Raw genomic sequence first — 24,939 nt, forward strand, 5'->3', positions numbered from 1 at the left:
CAGATTGTATAGTTCACAAAATGCTTTCACACAGAGTACTCACATATAATAGTACGTATTGGAAATACTAAGATTTGGGGGTGGGAAGGATTGTATCGTTTAAGAACAAAGGAGAATTCAGAAGATCCTGGCTTATATTCTAATGTCACAGGACTCTGGAGACCATGGGTCCAAATTCATCACGCTTCAAAGCGGAAAACAGAATGCAGAGATCTGGAATGAGAGCACTTCCATGGAATACAAAGATTCCTGGGTCGGTGTCTTGCTTCTGGAGCCTTCCAGTCACTAGAGTGTAAGTTCCAAGCAGTAAGGATGCGGTTTCCCTGCTACGTTTTCCTTGACATCTAGTGCATCAAATGGAACCACGGTAGTTACTCGGTAATGTGTTGAATGAGTTAACTTCTGTAAATATCTAACTTGCTTTTGTAACATGGACATATCTGATGCTTTCTTGAGTCTGACTTCAGGTTCATAACTTCAGGGCCAATGTAACGTGTGTAAAAGTTACATCATTCAAAATATTGATGAAGGCACATCCGTATTTACTTTTGAACACTCCATCAAGCTATACGGTAACGCATCAAGCATTTGTGACCGAATTTTTCAATATTCACATTCATTTATTCTATCAGCAGATTTGTAACCACCGTTCATGAACAAAATACTGTGTTGTCACTTTAATAATACAAGCCTCCGGGTGCCTGGGTGGCTCAGTCGGTTAAGCATCTGACTTCAGCTCAGGTCGTGATCTCGCCATCCATGAGTTCGAGCCCTGCTTTGGGCTCTGTGCTGACAGCTCGGAGACTGGAGCCTGCTTCAGATTCCGTGTCCCTCTCTCTGTCTGCCCCTCCCCTACTCACACTCTGTCTCACTCTGTCTCTCAAACATGAATACATGTTTAAAAAATTAAAAAGAAATAATACAAGCCTCAAACTAACAAAGATGAGTTAATTTGGATACCACTGCCACCACAATGTCAATATAATTTCAACTATAAAATTTATATTGTGATAAGAAATATTTCAAGTAATCATCTGCTTTTCAAATATAATATTTTTCCCATTTTGGGAAGTCTTACTTTATTAACATGCCCTTCCCACTGAAAGATGTCGTTTTCAAAAATGCCTGGGGAATAACTATGCTAGTTATGCTATCATGGCTCCTGGAAACTTACAAGATCACCTATTTCTCCAAAAGTCAAAGACAAGCATGTCATAAGCTATTAACGGCAATTGTATTCGGGGTCAGAGTGGTGAAAATTTCTAAAACAAAGCATCCACTACCTCACTATCGCACATGTCACTGTAAACTATTACATTTTTTCAACAAATACGTAAGAACTAAGACATCCAGACAGTTGTGCTGTTTCACAAGTGATGCTGTTATACCAGAGCTGTTACCGTTATTCTAAACATGGTGAGGAGTTCCCTTCTGGAATTGCTTTTCTTAGGGAACGCAGCTCATTCTTCTGAATATCTGCAAGGACAGCAAATCTTTTTCCTTTGACAGTGGAAAATAGTTTGAGAAGAGTCACAAATTGTTCAGGCCATGGTTAGAGAAGTAGGTGTGTACCTAAAAGAATGTGTGATTACAACAGCGATGTGAAGAATTTTTCCAGGGTGGCCCCAAATTCCCAAACCCATTTTTATGTAGTTGCAAAAAAAATATTTTGTTCTAGTTTATTTAAGAGAGTGGACAATAATTTGATCTTTTCAAAAAAACTCTCCAAAAATTTCAAGAGAATATTTTGAGAATTGTATAATAAGTCGAAATTTCCAGAGGAATTCTCTCAAGAATACACATTTTCTTTTCTCTACACATAGATTTCTATGCCTGTTTTCCGTCAACTGCATTTTTTTCTTCTTACCTTTTGACCCCCTTCACCCATGTCTGTCACCACCCCACAACCTCCTGCCTCTGGCAGCCACTAATCTGATCTCTGTATCTATGAGCTTGCCTTTTTTTTTTTTTAAGATTCACATATAAGTTTATATAGTATTTGCCTTTCTCTGTCTGACTTAGCTCACTTTGTATAATATTCTCAAGTTTCAACTATGTTGTCGTAAGTGTCAAGATCTCATTCTTTTTAATGGCTGAGTAATATTCCATTGTGTATGTATGTTTTATATATATGTGTATATACATCTATATACATATATACATATACATACTTATATACATATATATATGTATACATACATATACATATATATACACGTACATCTTCTTGATCCATCCGTCAATGGATACTTGGATTGTTTCCATATATATATATATATAAATATGCAAATAATATATATAAGTAATATGTAAATATATAAACAATATACATATATATTAATATACATAACATATAAATAATATATATAAATAATACTGCAATCAACATAGGGATGCAAATATATTTTTGAATTAGTGGTTTCATTTTCTTTGGAAAAATACTCAGGAGTAGAATTGTTGCATCACATGATAATTCTATTTTTAATTTTTTGAGGACCCTCCATACTGTTCTCTGGAGCCCAAATTTACTTTCTCAGCAACAGCGTACAAGGGTCCCCTTTTCTTCACATCCCCACTAATACTTGTTATTTCCTGTCTTTTTGATAATAGCCGTTCTGACAGGTGTTCGGTGAATATCTCCTTGTGATTTTGATTTGCATTTCCCTGCTGATTCACGATGTCCAGCAGCTTTTCATGTACGCCTTCTCTGGAAAAATATCTAGATCTTCCGCCCGTTTTTATTTACTTTATTTTGTATTTTGCATTTTTATTTTAGAGATAGAGGGCTCACACACACAAGCAGGGGCAAGGGGCAGACGGAATCTTAAGCAGACTCCGCGCTCGGCACGGAGCCTGACGTGGGGCTTGAGCCCACAACCCTGGGATCATGACCTGAGCAGAAATTAGAGTCAGACACTCAACCAAATGAGCCACCCAGACGCCCCTAGATCTTCTGCCCGTTTTTAAACTGAATTGTTTTATGTTGCTGTTGAGTTGTACAAGTGCATCATATACTTTGGATATCAACCCCTTATCGGACCCATGGCTTGCAGGTATCTTCTCCCATTCCGTGGGCTGCCTTTTCGTTTTGGTGATGGTTTCCTTTGCTGTGCAGAAGGTTTTCAGTGTGAGCTAGCCCCACCTGCTGATTTTTGCTTCTGTTGCTTTTGCTTTTGGGTGTCAGATTCAAAACCTCATCACCAAGATCTCTGTCAAGGAGCTCACCTCTTATGTTTTCTTCTAGGAGTTTTATGGCTTCAGGCCTTATGTTCAAGTCTTTAATCTATCCTGAATTAATTTTGTGTGGACAGTGTAAGATAGGGGTCTAGTTTCATTCTTGTGCATGTGGCTGTCCAGTCTCTCCCAGCACCATTTATTAAAAAACTGTCTTTCCCCACTGTATATTCTTGGTTCCTTTGCCATAAATGAATTGAGCATATACTGTGAGTTCATTTCTGGGCACTCTATTCTGTTCCGTTGATCTATATGTCTGGTTTTATGCCAGGACCATATGGTTTTAATTACTATAGCTTTGTAACATAGTTCAAAATCAGGGGGTTGTCCCCCACGACAAGGCTGCTGCCCGAAAACCGCATCACGAGCATCTCTATTACACGGAAAGGAAATACTTACACTTTGTGAGCAGTTTCAGAATGCAATATACATCAATCCGTAAACTGAATTCTCTAAGAGTTTTCCAAATTGCAATGAGAAGTTTAAGACTTTTTAAAAACAAGGCTGCTCCAATAACAACTGAGTGGAACAGTGTGTCTTCTTCGCTCACACATCTTCACTCTTTTTCCTCATGATGTAATTCACTTGCTCCATGTTGATTTTTGGCGGATTCTTGCTTTTCTCAATGAAAACAGATACTTGGCCATGATCTGAAGTTAAATGATGAAACAAGATGAAACATATCCTCCAATTTCTACATACCCTGTTCCTATTACTATGTAGTACGTTATGCAAATGACCCAATGTGTCTGACACATTCAACCCCTTTGGCCCTTGACAAGTAGCAACAAAATAAGAAGCACATGAACCTTCGAGACCGTTCCAAGAATTAGACTTGAGAACATATTGTACTACAGTACACAGGAAACCAAGGCAGGAAAATTATGTCTGTAAAAGAAAGAATTCTAACCTTCTTAAGCTTCAGAAGCCAACTGACCCTGACAACAGCTCCTTCGTTAGCCTTAAAATTTATGTCTGTATTCTGGTCAAATCTGGGCTTGGGTCACGTTGACCCCTGAGGCAAGGAGAAATATTCTTGTGCCACTCTCAGTCAACATGGGGAACTAACAAGGACTTCCTGCCTATGATGTTTATTTGAAGATTCTTTATGAAGGAGAAAGCCTCACCCAACGATGGAGCAGTGGCAGGGGGTAAGGGGGGGTCAGGGTATTACATGGAACCCTCCACAGCCAGCTCCAAGGACGTGATGAGGCTTTTCTGAGAGCAGGGGGGCCAAAGAGCAGGGAGACACCTTTGCATCTTGCTTGGGGGACCAGTCATGTGACCGTCGGAGTCTCCTTCCACTGAGTTTCTGCTTAATTACGAGGCTTGTTTAAAGATAGATAGATCCCTGTGATATAAACGTTCAAGGTCACAGTGAAGGGAGAGCTAGCACGTCGGACTGATGCCGACCCCCTTGACTGGCCCCCCTCCCCCACCCAAGTCCTTAAACCTAGTGTCTTGGAATCAGCTCCCACCACCTAAGCGTGAGGCTGAACTTGAGCGCCACCATCCTGAGCTGTGGTGAGAAGAGAAGAAAGCCCACGGGGCCAAGCGTGTGACCGGGGACGAGGAGTCTGGATCTCTGCCTTTGCTCCTGCTGTAGACTCAGCACTCTTGGGAAAATACGCTTTTCTTTGCTTTCGTTTCTTCATCTGAAATGACGACAGGCACCTCTTCCAGACAGGGTGACAGTCACAATCCCAGCCCAAACTTTCTTCTGTCAAACTCGGTGTGACCCCAATGACCTCACGGTGAGGCTTGAACACTGGGGCTGGAAAGGTTAAACGATTCATTTGCCAAATTCACTTGCTAGGAAGAGATGGGACGATTCCAGGCAGCATAAATCAGCTGCGCATTTAGAACCTATTATCAGGAGCACCAGACAGCCCTGCAGGACGGTGTGCAAACCTCGAGCGATGTCAAAGCTGTAAGCCTGCCCGGCTGCCAGAGGCCCGAACGTGATAATAGATGCTAAAATTATTGCTGAAGAAGCATATTTGATTACGAAGGGAGCCGAGAGCAGTAAAGCCCTTGGAAGGCTTCCCTCTGAGTTTTACAAGAAATAAGATAAAGCAGCGTCTCCAACCGTAATCACAAAATATAATAAACATGCTCTGGGCGCTCACAGGACTCACAAGTATCTCTCCCTTGAGTGATAGAAAACCATCCTTTTCCTCGTGCACAACATACACAACAGTGAAGACAGCTGCCCCCAAATCTAGGCAAGGTCTAGCTGGTGACACAGACAATACCCCAGGAGGAGTGTTCCCTGACTGTGCTTTTAAAGAGGTGGACTTATTTCCATTGACCCCAACCCCTTGCCTCTCCCTTTGTCCTCATGTGTCAGATACAATCCTTTGCTCAATATTTCCAGCCTAACTTATGCTCCCTGATGACCCAGTGTGGCTGCCAGAGGTCCCCCACCCTCACCCCTCTGCCTCCTGCGCCTCCTGCACTCCCCTCCTGCACCCCCTCGGTCATTCCCCCTGGGGTCTCTCTCTTCTCACTTGCCAAGTGGACAACTGATTACAAGAAAAATCTGGATGACCAAAAAGCACGTGTCTGCCCTACCGTAAAAGTTTTGCTTCTGAATGGATAAAGTTATGGATGATAAGGGCACCCAGGTGGCTCAGTCAGTTAAGCCTCCGAGTCTCGGTTTTGGCTCAGGTCATGATCTCGTGGTTCATGGGATCGAGCCCCAAGTCCGGCTCTGCACTGACAGCATGGAGCCTGCTTGGGATTCTCTCTCCCTCTCTCTTTGCCCCTCCCCGCTTGTGCTTTCTCTCTCTCGAAAATACATAAACATTTTTTTACAAAGTTATGGCTGTTAATAAAATGATTATTCAGATGTTATCCTCAAAATATTTGTTTTCTGTTAAGTCTGAAAAATTCAAGGCACACCCATGTGCGGCCGGACAGCCTGGATGGGAACCCTCGTGCAGGCTCGGTCACTTACAAGCTCTGCGACCTTGGGCAAGTTACCTAACTTCTCTGTACTTCAGCTGCATCGTGCAAACAGGGACAATACTGTTAGGATAGAGGCTAGTTTGAATCGGTTAATACACTTCCAACATTTTGGAGAGGGCCTGGTTAATGGCGAGTGCTATTTAAATGTTAGCTATTCTTGTTTCTCCTTTCTCTTTTTCAGTCAGAGAAATAGGGTTTCTCTATATCCTTCTGTTTGTCTCATTAGAAAGTTCCCGATGGATCAAGAAGGGCAAACAGCTACATGTGTTTGTCCCGTGGGGCTGGTCTGTGTCGGGGACAAATGCACTGTGGTGCACTCTCCTGCGTTTCATTTCTTCCCACCTCCAATTTCCACCAGTGCGAAGGATGACAATTTGCCTGTCTTCTCCCCCGCTTACCCCTACTCTTCAGCCCTCTCCTCATGTGCCCCTCTTATTCTCATAACACCTTGGAGAAAAGTTTGGCGAATTTGGGGTCGGGCAATACCTGGGGCTATTGGGCTATCCCACTAAAGGTTCTGACTTTCCAGAACCATCTCCAGGGTACCTCTGCATTCGGACAATCCAAACGTGACTTCAATTTAAAATGTCAAGCACAGCCCAGAGATGACAAGTCTGAGAAGAGGAGGATGTTCGGCATTGCCTGATTCCGAAATAACCAACAGCCCGGGCACCTGAGTCACGTATAGCCCGCTCTAGGAGACTCCGTAAGTGCACTGAGATGGAATGGTGACTTCCAGTCTTTCACGACTGAGGTGGGAAAGACCGTGTCGCGAAGAATGCTCTTATATAGAAGACAGAGTTTTCTTTTTTGTTTCTTTTAATAAAAGTTTGAAAGATGGTATGCTGCCTGTGTTGGACGATATAGAAAGCAGAATGAACCTTCCGGTCCGATGACCCAGGCATCCCCAGAATGATCCCATTTGACGGTGGTTTGAGAATGACGGTAACCCTGAGGGTGCGTTACCCTGGACGCTTCTGCTGTGTGGGTCCCCACCATCGGCAGCCGGTCCAATAATGTCCCCTGGGTCGCAGCACCGCCTGGAGAAGCCCAGGGCTCAGCGGCAGCCTCTCCCCTGGACTCGCTGCTTCCCAAGGCCACAGTCTCCCCAACGCCATCTGTATTTTCAATGGGATAAATCACTAAGGAGTTCCCCGTGTCTTCTCCTGAACTTTTTATCTTCACTGTTCTAGAATACTGACCCCAAACTGAAAGAAACACAGAAAGACTTTAGTAAAAAGGAGAAAGTAATGTCAACACAGACTGAACAGCACAGTCTATCATTATACAGCTCTTGTGTTAAAGAGCTGACAGTCAAGTTCCCAGCAAGTTCATTTTGTCAAAAGATACCATTCTGTGTCAGTTTCTGCCGTGATACATCTCTCTATATCTATCTCTAATTAGAAACAGTGTGAGACTTGCTGTTTCAGGGGAAAATATCCAAATGGATGCACTCTGATTAGTTGGAAATTTTAAGTAAAAACATTTTCTTTATCGGCAGCACTAATGAACAATAAAAGTTAACTAAGATAGTCATTCCAAGGTATTTCAAGAATTTGAATCACCTGTTCTTTCATTCAGTAAGTAATCATTATATAAAAAATTATGTATGTGCTCATGTGAAATGAAGTGTCCTAAATTTGTAGGTGGTATTGAGAAAAAAAATACATGTCTGGCATATACAATACTGCTGAAAAGTAATTATTCAGAGTGTAAAACATATTCAATATTTACATATTTTAATGGCAGGAGAATTCTGCAATTACTTGCACACTGAGAATGAAAACAAAAATCCAAACCTACCTAATTCTCTAACTATTGTAAGTATATTTGACTGCCTGTGGCCTATTAACATTAATAGATACAATTCTATATTCACTTTCTATATTTATCTTATTGTAAAGTCATTTGTAAATGCAAAAGAGTATTCTGGCACTGTCGCTTATTCAGAACACTTTAAATTATTATAAAAAGGAAAAAAAATGCCTCGCTGGTCTTTTCATCTACTTGAACCAAAAATGAAAATTACAAAATTCTAAAATAAATAATGGTGACTTTACAAGCGCTGAATGGTTGAAATAGAGACAGAGCTCACTGATTTATGTTGAGCACAATTAAGTAAGAGAATTAAGCTGTACCCTTTGTGCTAATTGCAAATAGACATTGTGTTTTTTTACTTTCATATAAGAAACAATGAATAAGTCAATGAACACTACCACTGAAAAAAAATTTTCTGATAATGATATTGGTTAAAAATAGCCAATTATTGGCTTCATGTTAGGGATAAATAGAAATGTCGCAATCTAATCCATGATTCAGAAAACTTATATCATATGTCAATGATTAAACAAGAAATTATCCAGGCAAGAAATGTTCAAAATCTTTCTTAACTAGCCATAAACTTATTAGCAGGCAGGCTAAATACAATTTCTGCATAATAAATGTTAGAAAATCCAACAGTGTCACTTCAAAGGCAACAAGAGCTTTCAAATCCTAAAGTGATTTCTTACCAAGAAACCAAAACGATGCTTAGACAACAGACTGCCCCATGGGAACGACAAGGAAAGAATTATGGGTGGATTCTGGTGTGCCAACAACGGACATCCAACACACGCTGGGCTAAATTGATGGCATGTGTCTGTGAGCACTGGTGTGCTGGGGATGAAAGGTGGGGGGCACGTGAACTTTTCCATCATTATTCTGAAGCCATGGTCCTAAAGGGGTATCAACCCCTGGAGACAATCTCCAGAGATGTTACGCCCGTAGTTCAAGACTTCCTTCTCCTATTTACTTTTAAATCCTTTTCTCTTCTCACATTGATTTGCCATAGCACTAACTTAAAGAAAACCCTCCCGCCCGATCCAAGGTCACTGAGCTCCAAGGGGAAGTACACGGGAAAGTGTTTCCATGTGCCTGTCCTGGCATCTGTGCGTTCGTCCTGGTTTGCTAGCGGGAACTTTATGAATTTGGAGAGCACGCTTCTCTTCAAAGAATTAGTGGGGTCTTACAAAACTTACTAACAGGCACATCCTTGCAACATGCTAAGTGAAACGACTGTGGATGAAAAAGATTTTCTCTGGGTTCAACTAAATACATTTCCAAAATATCAGCATTTTGAAACTTCAAAGCAATTTTGGCTTTCCCAATAATGGGTGCGATGTAAGTAACTGTCTATGAAGGGACAAACCCTTTTCTCTGTAAAACAAAACAAAACAAAAAAGCTATCTCCTTCAAAGGCCTAATTAAGTTCCTAGATCATTTCCAAGTAAATTGCTCTGAGTTTCCTAGAACTACTTAGATGATCAGTTCTTGACTTAGCAAAACCGTAAGGATGTAAAGACTCTTTCAAACTTGCAGAGAAAGCAATTGGGATTATTTATAAGAGACAAAACAGGTAAATCCTTCACCATCCCTACATCCTCAGTGAGTAATGATCATAATGTTCACAATTACGATCATTCTCAGATGAGAATGAGCGAGCTTCATTAAACACATTATTACAAATGAAAATAATTCCTGGGAATAGCAGTTTTGCCATACTGCTGTAACAAATTGCCACACACATAGTGGCTTGAAATAACACAACTATATTATCCCACGGAAGTCTGAAATAGGTCTTAGGGAGCTAACAGCATGGTGTCCACGAGGCTGTGTTTGAGCCTCTGGAGGCTCGAGGGAAGGTTCTGCTCCTTGCCTGTCCCAGCTGCCGGACGGCCCATGGCCTTTGACTGGCAGCCGCTTTCACCTCCAGAACCAGAAAGCGCATCGTTCTGAACCCTGCTCTCTCCATCACATTTCACCTGCTTGCCCTGCTCCCATGGTTCTACTAGACTTGCAAACCCGTGGGTCATTTGTTGGGTACAAGAAGCACGTAAATAGTAAGGAGCAGCGTGGTGGAGTGGTTAGGGCCTGGCCCCTGGATTCAGCCTAACTGGGTTCCAATGCCAGCTCGCTCGTTAACTGAGTCATTGGGCAATTTTCTCATCTTCAAACGGGACCTACTTCGTCAAGTTGTTTCAAGAACCAACTTACTTCGCCACGTGTGAAACACTATCATATCCAAAACATAATATCGAAAAAAATGAACTAGATTATCTTTTCTTAGTAAACACACTTAGATCTTTTTTTTTCCAAGGCTGCAGATCGGAGGAACGGTTCCCATGGTTTGGAATTTTTGCTCCTGTTGAAACTACGGAATCCTCTGAGAGCCCCCTGGTCAGGACACCAGGTTCACCAGCAGGGATTTGCAATGTTAGTCCAGTTTTCAAATAACCCAAACAACCGCCATACTCTTTGGCGGTCACCCAAGAAACCAGGCATTGTGGCATTCACGAATATGATCGTGAAAATTTAACAGAAAAGCCGAATCGAAGGGTGAGGTTCCTTGTCTTTCTTAAATGCCTTTGATTTAACGTGTCCCCAAATCTCTTCAGACAGATCGTGTTGGCTCACGGCATCCTTCCGTTGAACACAGAAGAGTGGCTGGTGAGGAAGGAAAGCCTCTGAGGCCTGACAAACGAACACACTGGGAGATGTGTGTTTCACACAGCACCTGCCTCAGCTGTACTATTATTCTTCTCCGCTGTGCTGTCTGGAAGGGCCGAGACTGGATTTCAACACATGACGTACAATACGTGTTGCTCGAGATATAAACACTTAGTGGACATTAAATATGACATCAGTTTTCTTCCCCCCGAATAATTAAGCAGTGTGTTTCATTAGGAGTTTTAAAAACTCCTTCTGGCTGAGCTACCAGGGACAATGCTTTATTTAGTCAGCGGCCAAGACTCTGGGTACCTGTCTCCAAGCATCCAAGCGCGATGACGTAACCACGTAACCACCTCTGCGGGCAGTCAAGAGGCGCTGAGACCACCACTGTGGGAGAAGCTTTCCAGATCGCCACACTGAGGAGGCAGCATCACCAGAACCACCCCTACATTTGCTAATTTAATAGACAGACTCGGAGGGGCCTGGGTGGCTCAGTGGGTAGGACGTCCAACTTCAGCTCAGGTCATGATCTCACGGTTCGTGGTTTCGAGGCCCGCGTCGGGCTCTGTGCTGACAGCTCGGAGCCTGGAGCCTGCTTCGGATTCTGTGTCTCTGTCTCTCTGCCCGCCTCCTCCCCCCCGCCCCCCCAGCTCATGCTCTGTCTCTCTCTCTCAAAAATAAATATTTAAAAAGATAGACTCAGTGAATTCTTAAAATTTACGTAGGTGCACCTCACGAGGTAACTAGCTACGTTACACTTTCACATTATTACAGATATATCCCTACCTATTTCTGAGGAGAGATATACTTTTAAAAGTCCACACACTCAAAGGCCAACAAATCATAGTAGGATTCTCTCGACACACACGGAGTGTTGAGCATTCCATGAAGCCCAGGAATGAGCAAACGAAGGCACGTATATCGTTGGACAACAGCATCAATACGCACTGAGGTATGCTTGTTCGGAACCACTAGGAAGGGGAGCGGACTGCTACATGTGAATGTTCGGCAGGGCATCTGGCCTAGTGTCATTTCACACTTAGGGGAGTGAGGCTGGTGGACTGCGTCCCACGTGAAAACTGCTGAATGCTCCCATGCACACGGGACCACGGAGCAACCTGGGGCTCTCGCCATGCACCTGCTGCCCTCTACTATCTCATCTCCTAAAACTCAGTCCCTCGTATGTCAAAAAACAAAAAACAGAAAACAAAACCAAACACCAAAAAACAAGCAAACGAGGAAGCCAAAAAACAAAATGCACTGCCCATGCCTGTAAAAATAAATTGGCAACATATCCAATTTGCTTATGATTCTAAATGTGCTTCATAATACAAGATAAAAAGGGGGAAAGTTGAAAAATCATTCTTGTTTTGAAGCGCTAAACAGAAGGGAATGAATGAGTAGTGTAGGACAGATGAATTTAGAGAGGTAGAGAAATGTGCCACTCTGGAGTCAACCTGGAAAGCCAGTGTTGGCATCAGACTGACTGGCTGATTTACAAAATCAGCGAATGTTTGGTGCATAAAGAACCTTACACATCATCTACCCAGACCTCATGTCGTAGTTAAGAAGACTGACACCCAAGAAAAGTGGTTTGACTTCTTTTTTTTTCTATTCATAAACTGAAACCCAGGTTTTAAACTCCTCCACGTAGAAAACATTATCAGATTTAAAACAGCTAACACTGAAACTTACTACTGTAGAAGTTGGTATTAAACCCAGGAGTTGCTTCAGAATATATACAAATAATTATGTCTTAAAATTCCATTCCTCCTTCATCACAATATCCACACTCACACCCACACCCACCCACCTACCCACACACAAAACCCCCAAACTTTCTTTTCTTTTGGTTGTTGCTGTGCTTTGTTGTTGCTTTAGATATGGCTCTTTGCAAATGGGGAAAAGATCACCCCAAATTCCTGCTATGATCCATTCAGTGGTTTTTTTTTTTTTGTTTTTTGTTTTTTTAATTTTTTTTTTTAATGTTTATTTATTTTGGGGACAGAGAGAGACACAGCATGAATGGGGGAGGGGCAGAGAGAGAGGGAGACACAGAATCGGAAGCAGGCTCCAGGCTCTGAGCCATCAGCCCAGAGCCTGACGCGGGGCTCGAACTCACGGACCGCGAGATCGTGACCTGGCTGAAGTCGGACGCTTAACCGACTGCGCCACCCAGGCGCCCCTCAGTGGTTTTATTGTACAAGTAGAATGGCTTTATAGAAATAAAGATTATTGGGGCGCCCGGGTGGCTCAGTCAGTTAAGTGTCCAACTCTTGGTTTCGGCTCAGGTCATGATCTCACAGTTCATGAGTTCAAGCCCCACATCGGGCTGTGTGCTGACAGTGCGGAGCCTGCTTGAGATTCTCTCTCCTCTCTCTGTCTGTCTGTCTGTCTGTCTCTCTCTCTCTCTGCCCCTCCCCCACTTGTGCACACATTCCCTCTCTCAAAATAAATAAACTTAAAAAATTTTTTAAAAGAAAGATTATTTATGTTTGTAAAACTTCAAAAAACCATTCCGCTAAAATACAGTAGTTTGCTTTTCTTTTCATGGGAGTTTAGTGAGGGAACAGGCTAAGAGGAAGAATTTTTTTTTTTTTTTTTGGTAACTGATTTTTTTTTTCTTTCTTCAACATACCATATGTGGATAGTAGGTGATGGGACAGTTGAGGCTAGAAAGAGTACAAATTGAAGAAGTCTTACTTTCTCGTAGTCGGCCACAACGTGTAACCAACTACACCGGGGATTTCATCATTCAATTAATAATCCATGCATTCAAGAAATATTCCTTGGGTGGTGGAAGGTGGTGGAACCAGAGTAAGACTTGGGGAACTCAAATTTAGTGGATGAAAGAGAGAAGCTAATCACTGCTAAAAAAAAAAAAAACAAAAAACTTTTTGAACCTTGGTTTGAATATGAGTTTTGTTCTTTCCTCCCCCCAAGTCTAATGTATTCGGGAAAGGTGAAAACTTGTTAACCAAGTTGTTTGTAAACAACAATGAAATATTTCCCTCTCGCTCCTCCTCTTTGACATTTTATAAACATGCTTTCTGACATCTTTGCCCTGTGAAGTCACGTTCAAGAAACTCACATTTCAAACAGCAGTTATACACACAACTGCCTTTTTGCAGGATCGTTTCAGATTAGACTGGAGACTAAATTTTAGACTTAGAAGCCTCTTTGGAGACCTGGACGTCAGTGGTCTCATTTTACAGAGGAGGAAAATGAAGTCCAGATAGACTGGCATTTGCCCAAGGTAACCGTTTAAAAGTTGATACAGAGAATTCTACACAGAATTCTAATTATTCTAATTCAATAGTCTGTCCAGTTTTTCTGCAGAAAACACACACCCAGAAGCTCCTCTTTGTCAAATCGGGAACGCTTGCCCTTTGAACTCAAGAGGCAATGGCCAAGCCACTGAGCCACATGCGTCAGCCGCCCAGCTTAACTGTGTCATCCCTTAATGGCTGATGTCCTCTGGCCACCAGGGACCGAGAAGTACAAGGCAAAGACAGAGAACTACCCTGCAAAAACCCCCACAGATTTTCAAAGCTTACCACTTACGACTAAAGAAAAATCAACGTATCAAAACAGCCCTCTCGTGAAAAATCAAAGTGATAAATTTTATCAAAAAATTTTAAATACTTCCAAAGTCTAAAGAAGAAAAGCGCTCCCTTCCCCCACCCCCTTTAAAAATAATTCTAGGGGCGCCTGGGTGGCTCAGTCGGTTAAGCGTCCGACTTCAGCTCAGGTCATGATCTCGCGGTCCGCGAGTTCGAGCCCCGCGTCGGGCTCTGGGCTGACAGCTCAGAGACCGGAGCCTGCTTTGGATTCTGGGTCTCCCTCTCTCTCTGCCCCTCCCCTGCTCATGCTCTATCTCTCTCTGTCTCAAAAATAAATAAAAACACTTTAAAAAAAATTTAAATAAATAAATAAATAAAAATAAAAATAATTCCACTGTCAGTTGACACAGAAAAATCAAGTGATGCAGATGGCAAGGACTGAGAACCATTTGGGGAACTCTGGTCTGTCCGTGGACTAATAGTCACACTTATTTATAAAAATGCAGATCTCTACATCTTCGCTCATGGATGACATCATCAGGCATTCGGATCCTGAGTGTTTGAGCCTGTGCCCAAATGAAATTCTACTGCTTGTGATCATAACACACCCTCATTTTTCAAAAAGAAAAAAAACGAAAGCACTGAGAATCAGAAGGGACCTGGGAAAGAATGTGCAGCAGGAAAAAGACGTCAGGCTTTACAGTCAGCAGTTTGGTTCTTCTAGTAAGTAGCGCTGTAGCCGTAGAAGGTGACTTTTATCTCCCTAGTCTCCCCTATACAGCGAAAGCGATTCGCTCTAGTTCTAAGTTCCCAGCTAGCCGGGTGCAGCAAGAAGCGATAAGCAGCAAGGGAACGAAAGGGAACCGAACCCTTCTGGCAATAGGTGCCAGTCACGTGACAAACACAAGTTAAACAGCAAGAGCGGCAGCCTCTGTTGTTGACCCCTGGTCATGTGCCAAGAGTGCACCAGGAGCTTCAATACATTATCTTACTTACTCTTCCCAAATGAATGCCCTGATGGGGTAGGAAGTATCATCTCAGTCGTTCAGAAGAGAGATCAGGGAGTCAGAGAGGTTCTGTTGTGTGCCTGAGGTCACACAGCTAACAAGCAGCAGAGCCGGGACTAGGAAGAAGAGTGGAAGAAATGGCCAGACCTTGCTCTAAGCCCAAGTACGTACAAAACAACACATTTCGGAAGGACTGGAAGAGAAGTAGAGACAGATCCTCCCGCTACGACCTCCTGAAAAGCCGGGGTGAGGGCTCCTTAGCCTCCGTGAACTCAGAATCTGGGACAATTCCTGGAATACAGCAAGCGCTCAGTAGACGCATGTAGGTTATAATTAACTGGAACGCAACTGGCAGTGTGGGTAATAAGGAATCACATTCTCCCAAAGCCAAGTCTTGGTGATGACAGTAAGTAGCAAAGGCAGAGAATTAGTGAGCACATTCATGAAGAAAGCCATCAGTTACAGACTAAAAACACCTTTATGTATCTCCTGTCTAATAATGACTGCTATGTTCACGGAGCTTTGCCACCAGTACATCATCCTATAAATATTCCAATCACCGAGTCTTGGCATTACCTTGAAATGTAAAGGACAGGGGCGCCTGGGTGGCTCAGTCAGTTGAGCGTCCGACTTCGGCTCAGGTCACGATCTCACGGCTCGTGAGTCCGAACCCCGCGTCGGACTCTGTGCTGACAGCTCGGAGCCTGGAGCCTGCTTCGGATTCTGTGTCTCCCTCTCTCCCTGCCCCTCCCCCGCTCATGCTCTGTCTCTCTCTCTCTCTCAAAAATAAATAAACATTAAAAAAAATTTTTTTAAATGTAAACGACAATGAAGGGGATATGTACACAAACACACACACGCACACACGTGTATCTGTATTTTGGGACAGCTTAAAAACACTCTATTATATATGCCATATGGCAAATATCTACATAAAAGTTGTAAAAGTGAATCAAAAGCTCAATTTTCTTCTTTGTTTTAATTCAGTAGGCTCCATGTCTGACGTGGGGCTCGAACCCACGACCTTGAGATCGAGAGTCACACGCTCTGCCGAATGAGCCAGCCCGGCCCCCCAGCTTAGTTTTCCTTTATTCAGTTGATATCTACAAACTAAAGTCAGGGCAGAATAAATTCACAGTCTTGTTAGATACGTGCAGCCACATTTATACAAGTGGAGCTTCAGTAATTTGATAGCTTGTTCTTTTGGGGGGCAGAATGAAAACAAAGAGAATGTTGGTCTAACAGAATTCTCAAAGAAAATATCACCGTGGTCAAACCAAAATTCCCCACAGCAACAGCCGACATACGGACCGCCACATCCAGTGACTAAATTGTGTTTACGCTTTTCTTAAGCAATCGAGTTCATTCTGACCATTTATCTACGAAGCCTTGTGCCAGAATACTGCCTATTCATTTTCTATATTCTGTTTGGCAAACAGAGCATGACACACAGCAATAGAGAAGAAAAATATAATCCCGGGATGCGTTTGCAATCATCGCAGGGAAGTGTTCTAAATGGTCTTGGGCCTGTGGCACCGGCTTTCTGAACCACATTTCAACACTGCCACATGCTGTTCATCTCTGTGTCCTGCAGTCTGTGAGCGCCACGCGTGGCCTCAGTTCAAGGATGAGTCACAGCCCACGTTTACAACGCTGTTAACTCTTCGAGGCACCAACCGGTCTTGGAAAAGGGAAGCGTAACAACCTTAAGAATTAGCAATTCTTTTTTTTTTTTTAATGTTTATTTATTTTTGAGAGAAAGAGACGGAGAGTGTGCAAACGGGGCAGGGCAGAGAGAAGGGGACAAGGGATCCGAAGCAGGCCCTGCGTTGACAGCAGACCGTCCAATGTGGGGCTCGAACTCGCGAACTGCGAGATCATGACCTGAGCTGAAGTTGGACACTCAACCGACTGAGCCACCCAGGCGCCCCAAGAATTAGTAATTCTTCAAGAATTAATAATTTGTAATGAAGATTCTGTGAAACATCATATGTGGAATTTAAGAAACACAACAGATGAGATAGGGGAAGGGAAGGAAAAATAAGGTAAAAACAGAGAGGGAGACAAACCATTAGAGGCTCTTAAATACAGAGAACAAACTGAGGGTTGCTGGAGGGGCGGTGGGTGGGGTGGGGGGATGGGCTAGATGGGTGATGGGCATGAAGGAGGGCACTTGCTGGGAGGCGCACCGGGTGTCATACGTAGGTGATGAATCACTAAATTCTATCCCTGGAATCCTTATTACACTCTATGTTAACTAACTTGGATTTAAGTTTTAAAAAATTTTAAAAATGAAAGAAAAAATAAATGAAAAAAAGATTCTGTGAAACATACTATCGTATTCATGATAAAGCGGGTCTCTATGAGCACATTGTTTGCCTGTGAGAAGAGCAGAGAATCCACCAGGAAGATGTGATATATAATGCATTGAATTTACTAATGTGTTTGAATTTATTTTATAAATTTCATAACATTCTCTCTTGACCAATGCAGATTCTATGTGGTACCCCATAGGCACCCTTTTACATACTCTAAGGAAAAAGATATTAAAGGCAGTGCAATACCCAGGTACCTGTAGTGTGCTTCAGGAAAGGAGTCGCGTTATATGCAGTTTTGTCCTTTTGTGACTGATAACAGAGAAGAAGCTGAGAAAATCCTTGTGCAATGAATATGTGGATGAATGAATAGGCACGGTTCGGAATTTCAGATATTTCTAGAAAATGATGACCACGTCCTCAAAGAAACTACCATGTGCCTCTAGTTTCCTTTTTAAAGAAAAGAACCTATCTAGAAAAAGATCCAAAACTACTTGTCATTTTTACATGTTCTTCCCATATCCGGCAGCAGCTTCAACCAAAGCAAAGGTTTCCCTGAGTGAACAAATCAACCACGAAAGGGCTTCCGCAGGCTCTCACCTCCCAAGACATGCCCTCGCTCCACCTGTGCCCCGCTGCCCCGTCTCCCCTGCTGTTCAACTGGGGAGACATTCCAGCTGCTACTGAAGGCCCCAACCTCTGTCTCCTACTCAGGACCCCGGGTTGTTTCTACAACACAAGATTCTGTCCGATCTGGTGCTACACCACCAAGTCTCCCCTTCCTACTAGATCTGTCCCATCAGCATACAGACGCGTTATAACATATCCCATCTTAAAAACACAAAACAAGGCCATGCTCAGTAGGGGTGATATCACCCTTAATGGGCAAAAACTGACTCTTGCGGGGTGGAAAATTCTTGCTCTTTTTATGTAGAAAGCATATATATACACATACGTACATATATATTATTCACATACATATAATATGTAACAAATATAAACCGTATCAGTGACACCAGAATTTCATTAGGGTGCGGGAAGAACAATTAGAAAAAAATGTCTAAAAAAGCTCCTTAGGGAAGGGATCATGAAAAAACCGATTGACAAACGTGGGTCTGAACCAACAATCTCGATGCTTCTCTTCCTGTTTTTTCTCAAGCCTTCTGCAATCTGTTTTCCGCTCCCAGCACCCCACAGAAACTATCGTCCATGTCACCCATGCCCGCCATATTCCCAAATCCAACGGCCAATTCTTACATGAGACTATACGCAGCATACGGCATAGCTGACCACTTCCTCTTTCTTCCAACACGTCCTTGGCATTTTCTCCCTGACTACCTGAACCCTTGAGATCCGGTATCAGGAAGAGGACTGATGCACAAGGTTAGGGATTCTTGTACATTTGGATTTCAATCACTCTTGGACACACCGCCAGCCAGCACAGCTATCGCCCAAGCCCTGACTTTCTGGCCTGTATGTCTACAGTCTCCGTCTGTCTGGTAGTTCAGTCCTCTGACAGTCTAACTTCCACACAGCAGCAGAACACCTCCATAACCTAAGTCCGATCACGTCATTCCTTCCACGGCGTTCCATCTCTTGCGGAGTAAAAGCCAAGGTCTTTGTCACAGCACAAAGCCACACACGGCTAGGCCCTGCGTCCTCTCTGCCCTCGTCCTCCACCGCGGCCCCTCCTTGGGACCGTATGCCAGCTACACTGGCCTCCCTGAGAAACTGCTGCTTCTGCTTGGAGATCCCTCCAGACATTCTCATGGCTCACGCTTTCACCACCTTCAGGTCTCTGCTGCTCAAACTCACTTGTCACAGAGCTGTTCCCACTGCATGCAGAAGTACGCCTTGTCACTTTTTATCTCCCTATCCTGTTCCATTTTCTTTCCCAGCACTATTACCTCACCTAGATATTGCCTTATTTCTCCTCCTCCTCCAGGAATAGAATATTATAGGATATTACGTCTCCTTCTCCAGGAATAAGAGTTCCTTGGGGGCTTTTATTGTTTGGTTCACTGCTATACTTGAAGTGTCCAGAACAGTTTCTTACTGTATGCTTGTATCATGAAAAACCCGATTTCAACATCTAAATAAAAGACTACAGCTGCCATATTTTAAAAATAAAACTGGATTTTAACTTTCCTTCTTGAAATAAAATCTCATCATCTCATAGGCCCGTAGCAAATAAAACTATAAGATACAAAAAAAAAAAAAAATGTCTAACAACTCACAGAAATGGAAAGCAAACTCTGCTTTGGCTAGAGTGGTTTTCTTTGGCTACTATTTCATGGAAGAAATTTTAGGAGACGCCAACATTCAAATAGCTTCCTCAAAGCAACAGAAACTTCTACACTGGTAAACACAAAACGCTCTTTTAGATTATCGCTCTCATTCTTTTCTAGAGCAAACATTCAAGTCAGAATGAGAAAGCGTCAGATTCTAGTAACAGCACTTGGGAAGAATGAGGGGGGACGCACGTATCCAGTCAGCGCAGAGCCCTGTCTTACCAATCCGACACAACGGAATGAGAAACTTTTTATATGAGATCCGTTGGTGACAAAGAAGAACAAGTTGGGGGGACAGCGTATCCACTGTAGAATGCTGGTACTCCTTTAGCCCTCCCTGCCTCTCTTTTGATCTCAATGTTTACAATTCCTTACTTCAAAATTAGTAGCTGAAGGTGGTAATACTTTCTTCTTTGTGTTTAGCACGTTTTATCCGAACCTTCCGAGATTTCCGCTAGAAAGCTAAAAATCTCAGCCCTCAAATTTCTTCTCTTTCAAATGCCTTTGTCAGCGCAGAAGGGAAACGGTTTAGTTCCATTCCCTCGGTGACCGAGTCGGTGATAACGATGTAATTCGATAAACTATAGCTCTTTCCTCTTTCATCGCACCCCACATCTAGTTTGGACATTTCTTTTTAAAGCCTTTCTGTTTTCGCAGAACTCTGAATGGAAAATAGAGTTCCGAGCCCTGAAGGAAGTGCACAGTCAGTAAGGCAGCACTAAGTAGGGATCTTTTCTTCTACCAGAGCAGTAACCCGGTGGCCTCGTTTGCAACATCACACCGCTGTCGACAGCATGTGGACGAGAACACAAAGGCCACAACGCAAACATCATTGACATCTTTATATCAAGCATGGGGAGATCACACACACCTGTGCTGGGGAAAGGGACAAGAAGGTAACCAGCCTGAATCACCAGCGCCTGGAGGAGACTGGATTCCGGACTGGCCACCCCACAGCTATGTGACCTCAGACAGGTTCACTTGGCATCTCGGAGTCTCACTTTCCTCTTCCATAAAGTGGAGGTTAAATACTCACGAGGCAGGGGTACCTGGGTGGCTCAGTGAGTTAAGTGTCCAGCTCTTGATTTCGGCTCAGTTCCCGATCTCACGGTTCATGAGTTTGAGCCCCGCATCAGGCTCTGTGCTGCCAGGGTGGAGCCTGCTTGGGATTCTCTGTCTCCCTCTCTCTCTGTGCCCCTCACCAGCTGTCTCTCTCTGTCTCTGTCTCTCTGTCTCTGTCTCTCTCAAAATAAATAAAAACTTTAAACAAATATATTATAAAAAAATACTCACGAGGCAGTTGTGAACAGTAAACGATACAGAGAAGGTGACTACTCTTGTTACTGGTTACCATCATCTTCCAGTCACCCTTCTATTCAGCCCCCAGAGGGACACAAAAGTAGGGAAACTTGCTCTGTCCGGCCAGGAAGGGAATGGGCAGCCAGGACAAGGAAGAGGGGTGCCAGATCCTTCGAGACTCCAAGATAGAGGCAGGTCTCTGCCATTTCTGTTGACGGATGAGTTTCTGAAGGGCGGCAAAGATTAGCCTTGGTTGCCTCTTGGGCACTAAGAAAGAGAAGGAAAGATGAACTGGAACCAACTCCCAGTCTCCGATACTTCGCAAATAATAATGAAGACGAGTCGATGAGGTAGATACAAAAAGTGAGGATCGAGACATAACAAATAAAAGGAATTTAATAGTAACAATTGGTTTTTCTAAAATTGAGATCTCAGTTCATAAGCGTGCAGGCAGCCCAACAGAGCAGCTAATATCGGAGGAAGTCCAGAAACTGAATTATTTCCCCTCCTATGGAGACGGTCTGCTGGAAAAAGCAATGAAGCATGTTCCCTGATGAATAAAGGACCTTTGTTTCTTGTGCTTTTAATCAACGTCATTTCACCAAAATGTCAAAGAAAAATGAAGAATTTAAACTTCTTTTAGCAAAAAAGAATTGGTTCTCATTTTTCCATCAGAGATAATGGGAGATCCTAGCAGTCGTAGGGAGGTGGTGAGAGGTGTTCGTGGAGCAGTATTTATCATTTTATTCCACAGTACATAAGGTCTGAGATTATGCACCTTTACGGTTCGGTTTACTGAAGTTCTAAGTGCCTATTCAAGGACAGCACATCCGCTAAGATTGGAAGCCTTTGCAACAACATCCCTCCAAGTCCCGCAAACGTTTTCTTCTTCCCAAACCAATGCCGTAAATTTACGTACCAACTCGAGGTACCCAGTCAGGTTCTAAAAGGTAGATTCAGTATTTCTGGTGAACGAGGACCTCTGTTTGTTCAACACCGTTCACGTGCAAGGCTCACCACATTCTGCCCCGAACCCACATTTCCAGCCTTATCTCCCCCAATTCCCCACCACAAAGCCTTTGCTCCCACCAAGCCAGTCCGTTTTCAGCCCCCAAAATATAAAATAAGCATCTCCATTTCCAGCTTTTGGCGAAGGCCTATTTTCTCCTCCAAAGTATTTCCTTCTTTCCCTTCGGCCTGTCCTTCGAGACGTACTTCAGACTGTGTCATTCATTCGTTCCTTCATTCAGTAAACAGAGACTGAGGACTGAGCATAGGTGAGGCACTCACAGGGGATCCCGGGAAAACAGGAACAGGTAAGCTGGAACCAGCTCCTGTCTCCGTGTACTTCACACTCTACCGGAAAAGACACACATCCCCCAACAGATGAAGCCATTAATTATTTACAGTTGTGATAAGTGTTAAAAACATGAGGCGCAGGAAACGAGGATAACGCAGAGTGGGAGAAATGGCCTGGTCGTGGAGGTCAGGAGGACATTCTTGAGGAAGTAGCTCTGCTTAGAGTCTGAAGGACGAACAGGAGGCTAACTCACGACCGAGGGAGGCCAACGAGTCAACTTTGCTGATGGGCACATGGTTATCACTGAGTCGGGAGATGTTATTAAAGGCGCAGTAAGGACATTCTGCCTTCCAGGCCTCGAAACTGCAGCGGAAGTTTCCCTGTCGCGCTGGCTCTCTGTAAAGTTGGGAACAAGGAGCACTAATGAAGCGACACTTGAAGGGCAAGAGGCCACCAGGAAAAGGCCACCAGGAAAAGGACCGAGCCAACTGCCGTCAGAAGGTTGTGAGACATCACCGAGGAAGAACCGGCCTTACTACCCTGAGCCCCCCACCCAGTCAATACTGAGAGAAAAGTCAGAGGGGTGTGACACGCAAAAGCTCGGCTTTATGGGAACGTCAACATTCCCAGAGAGAAGCTTTGTCCATCCAAATCCTGGGAGCGGGGAGAAGGGGATGCCCTTCCCTAGGAGGCCCCCCGCCCCAGGATGGTTCAGAAACAGTCCCTGGAGAGAGGGAGCTCCAAGAAGGAGCGGCCGTGTCCTCTAACCAGGTACTTGCTCGACTGCAGAGCCCTGGGGGGCTGAGGCAAAGCAGCCCCGCCCGTGGGGCTGGCGGGGAGAGCCACGGCCACCTCCAGCCCAGGGGACGCAGCCCTGGGAAGGTTCAGCATGAAGCTGAAATGTGTCCTCGGGGCCAACAACACACACCACGCCTCCTCTGCATGGAGACCCATCACCGAGCATCGGACAACAGGAATGAACTCCGGGGAGGCCGAGGCCACCTCCCCGCCACCCAGGGCAGCCAGTCCCAGGAGCCATGCCCCCACGGAATACAGTCTGAGGGGGGCAGTGGGCAGATATTCAAAATCAGACCCCCAAATCCACCCAGTCACCAGCCCTGGTACCTGCCTGCCAGCTTACCTGATTAGGCCGCGGGAATGAGCTCTGACCTGATGCTAAAACAACCAGGACTGAGCCTTAAAAACTACCACGGGGGCGCCTGGGTGGCTTAGTCAGTTAAGCGTCCGACTTCGACTCAGGTCACGATCTCGCGGTCCGCGAGTTCGAGCCCCGCGTCGGGCTCTGTGCCGACAGCTCAGAGCCTGGAGCCTGCTTCGGAGTCTGCGTCTCCTTCTCTCTCTGCCCCTCCCTCACTTGCACTCTGTGTCTCTCTCAAACATAAAATAAAATAAAATAAAATAAAAAGGGGCACCTGGGTGGCTCAGTCGGTTAAGCGTCCGACTTCAGCTCAGGTCACGATCTCATGGTCTGTGAGTTCGAGCCCCATGTCGGGCTCTGTGCTGACAGCTCAGAGCATGGAGGCTCCTTCGGATTCTGTGTCTCCCTCTCTCTCTCTGTCCCTCCCCCACTCATGTTCTGTCTCTGTCTCAAAAATAAACATTAAAAATAATAATAATAATAATAAATAAAAATTAAAAAAAAAACGCAAAAACCAACATGAGGTTACTCAAATAGCCAAAAGTGACTAAAAAGTTGTGGCAAATGACCATTAAGGCCCTTACTCTGTAAAGACGTGGAGTTCACACAGGAAACTTCGAGGTCCCTTCCGGGGAAGAATAAAGCTGTCTCATGCTTACACACATACAGCCGGGACTCCCTAAAAATGACTCACAACCACAAAGTGACTATAAAGAAAATAGTGATGACATTGGCACCTCAATAAATAAATGGAACAAAACGGATATCCAGAAACAAATGTAAGTATATATGGAACTTAACATATGGCAAATAAAGAATTTCAATTCAGTGGGAAAAACAAAGCTCATGATGCTGATAAAATCGGTATCACGTTGGGGAAAGAAAAATACCACCAAGTCAGATCCCTATCTCATACTTTATAAGATACATATTACAGGTAAAGATTTAAATGTAAGGCATAAGAATTAAAAGTATTAAAATACAATTTAGAATATTTATATGACTTTAGAGTGAGGGAAATAATCCTTAGCAAGTCAGAAACTCCAGCATCTATGAGAGGAAAGATAGATATACTTAACAAAATTAAAATCTTAAGAAATTATTATGGCAAATGATATAAAAAAAAGCAAAAGACAAATAAATGATAGTCTGGCAAATGTCTGTGTTATCAAATGGAAGACATTAGTCTCTCTTCTATAGGAAATGCTCCTACGAGACAAGTAGCTGACAGCTCAGAGCCTGGACCCTGCTTCGGATTCTGTCTCCCTCTCTCCCACCCCCCCACCCACTTGTGCTTTGTCTCTCTGTCTCTC

The 24,939-nt window shown here is 43.8% G+C and overlaps 1 protein-coding gene, 1 long non-coding RNA gene and 1 other non-coding gene across 9 annotated transcripts in view; all 3 read right to left on the reverse strand.

Moving 5' to 3' along the window:
* Positions 1 to 24,939, reverse strand: part of RNLS (renalase, FAD dependent amine oxidase) — a 298,200-nt gene that overhangs the window by 256,093 nt on the left and 17,168 nt on the right. The gene's annotated exons all lie outside the window — the stretch shown is intronic.
* LOC124518621 (uncharacterized) lies at positions 854 to 23,748 on the reverse strand. The gene is made up of 4 exons (XR_006963708.1): positions 23,609 to 23,748; positions 21,162 to 22,863; positions 6,691 to 7,412; positions 854 to 1,572 (listed from the first exon to the last, which is right to left on the reverse strand). It is a non-coding gene; the product is annotated as an uncharacterized LOC124518621 (long non-coding RNA).
* On the reverse strand, positions 16,259 to 16,331 carry TRNAE-CUC (transfer RNA glutamic acid (anticodon CUC)). The gene has a single exon. It is a non-coding gene; the product is annotated as a tRNA-Glu (tRNA).

This window comes from Lynx rufus, unplaced genomic scaffold, assembly GCF_022079265.1.
Source record: "Lynx rufus isolate CCGP_SWC_20201006 ecotype Redwood Valley unplaced genomic scaffold, mLynRuf1.p SCAF_25, whole genome shotgun sequence".
NCBI classification, from domain to species: domain Eukaryota; kingdom Metazoa; phylum Chordata; class Mammalia; order Carnivora; family Felidae; genus Lynx; species Lynx rufus.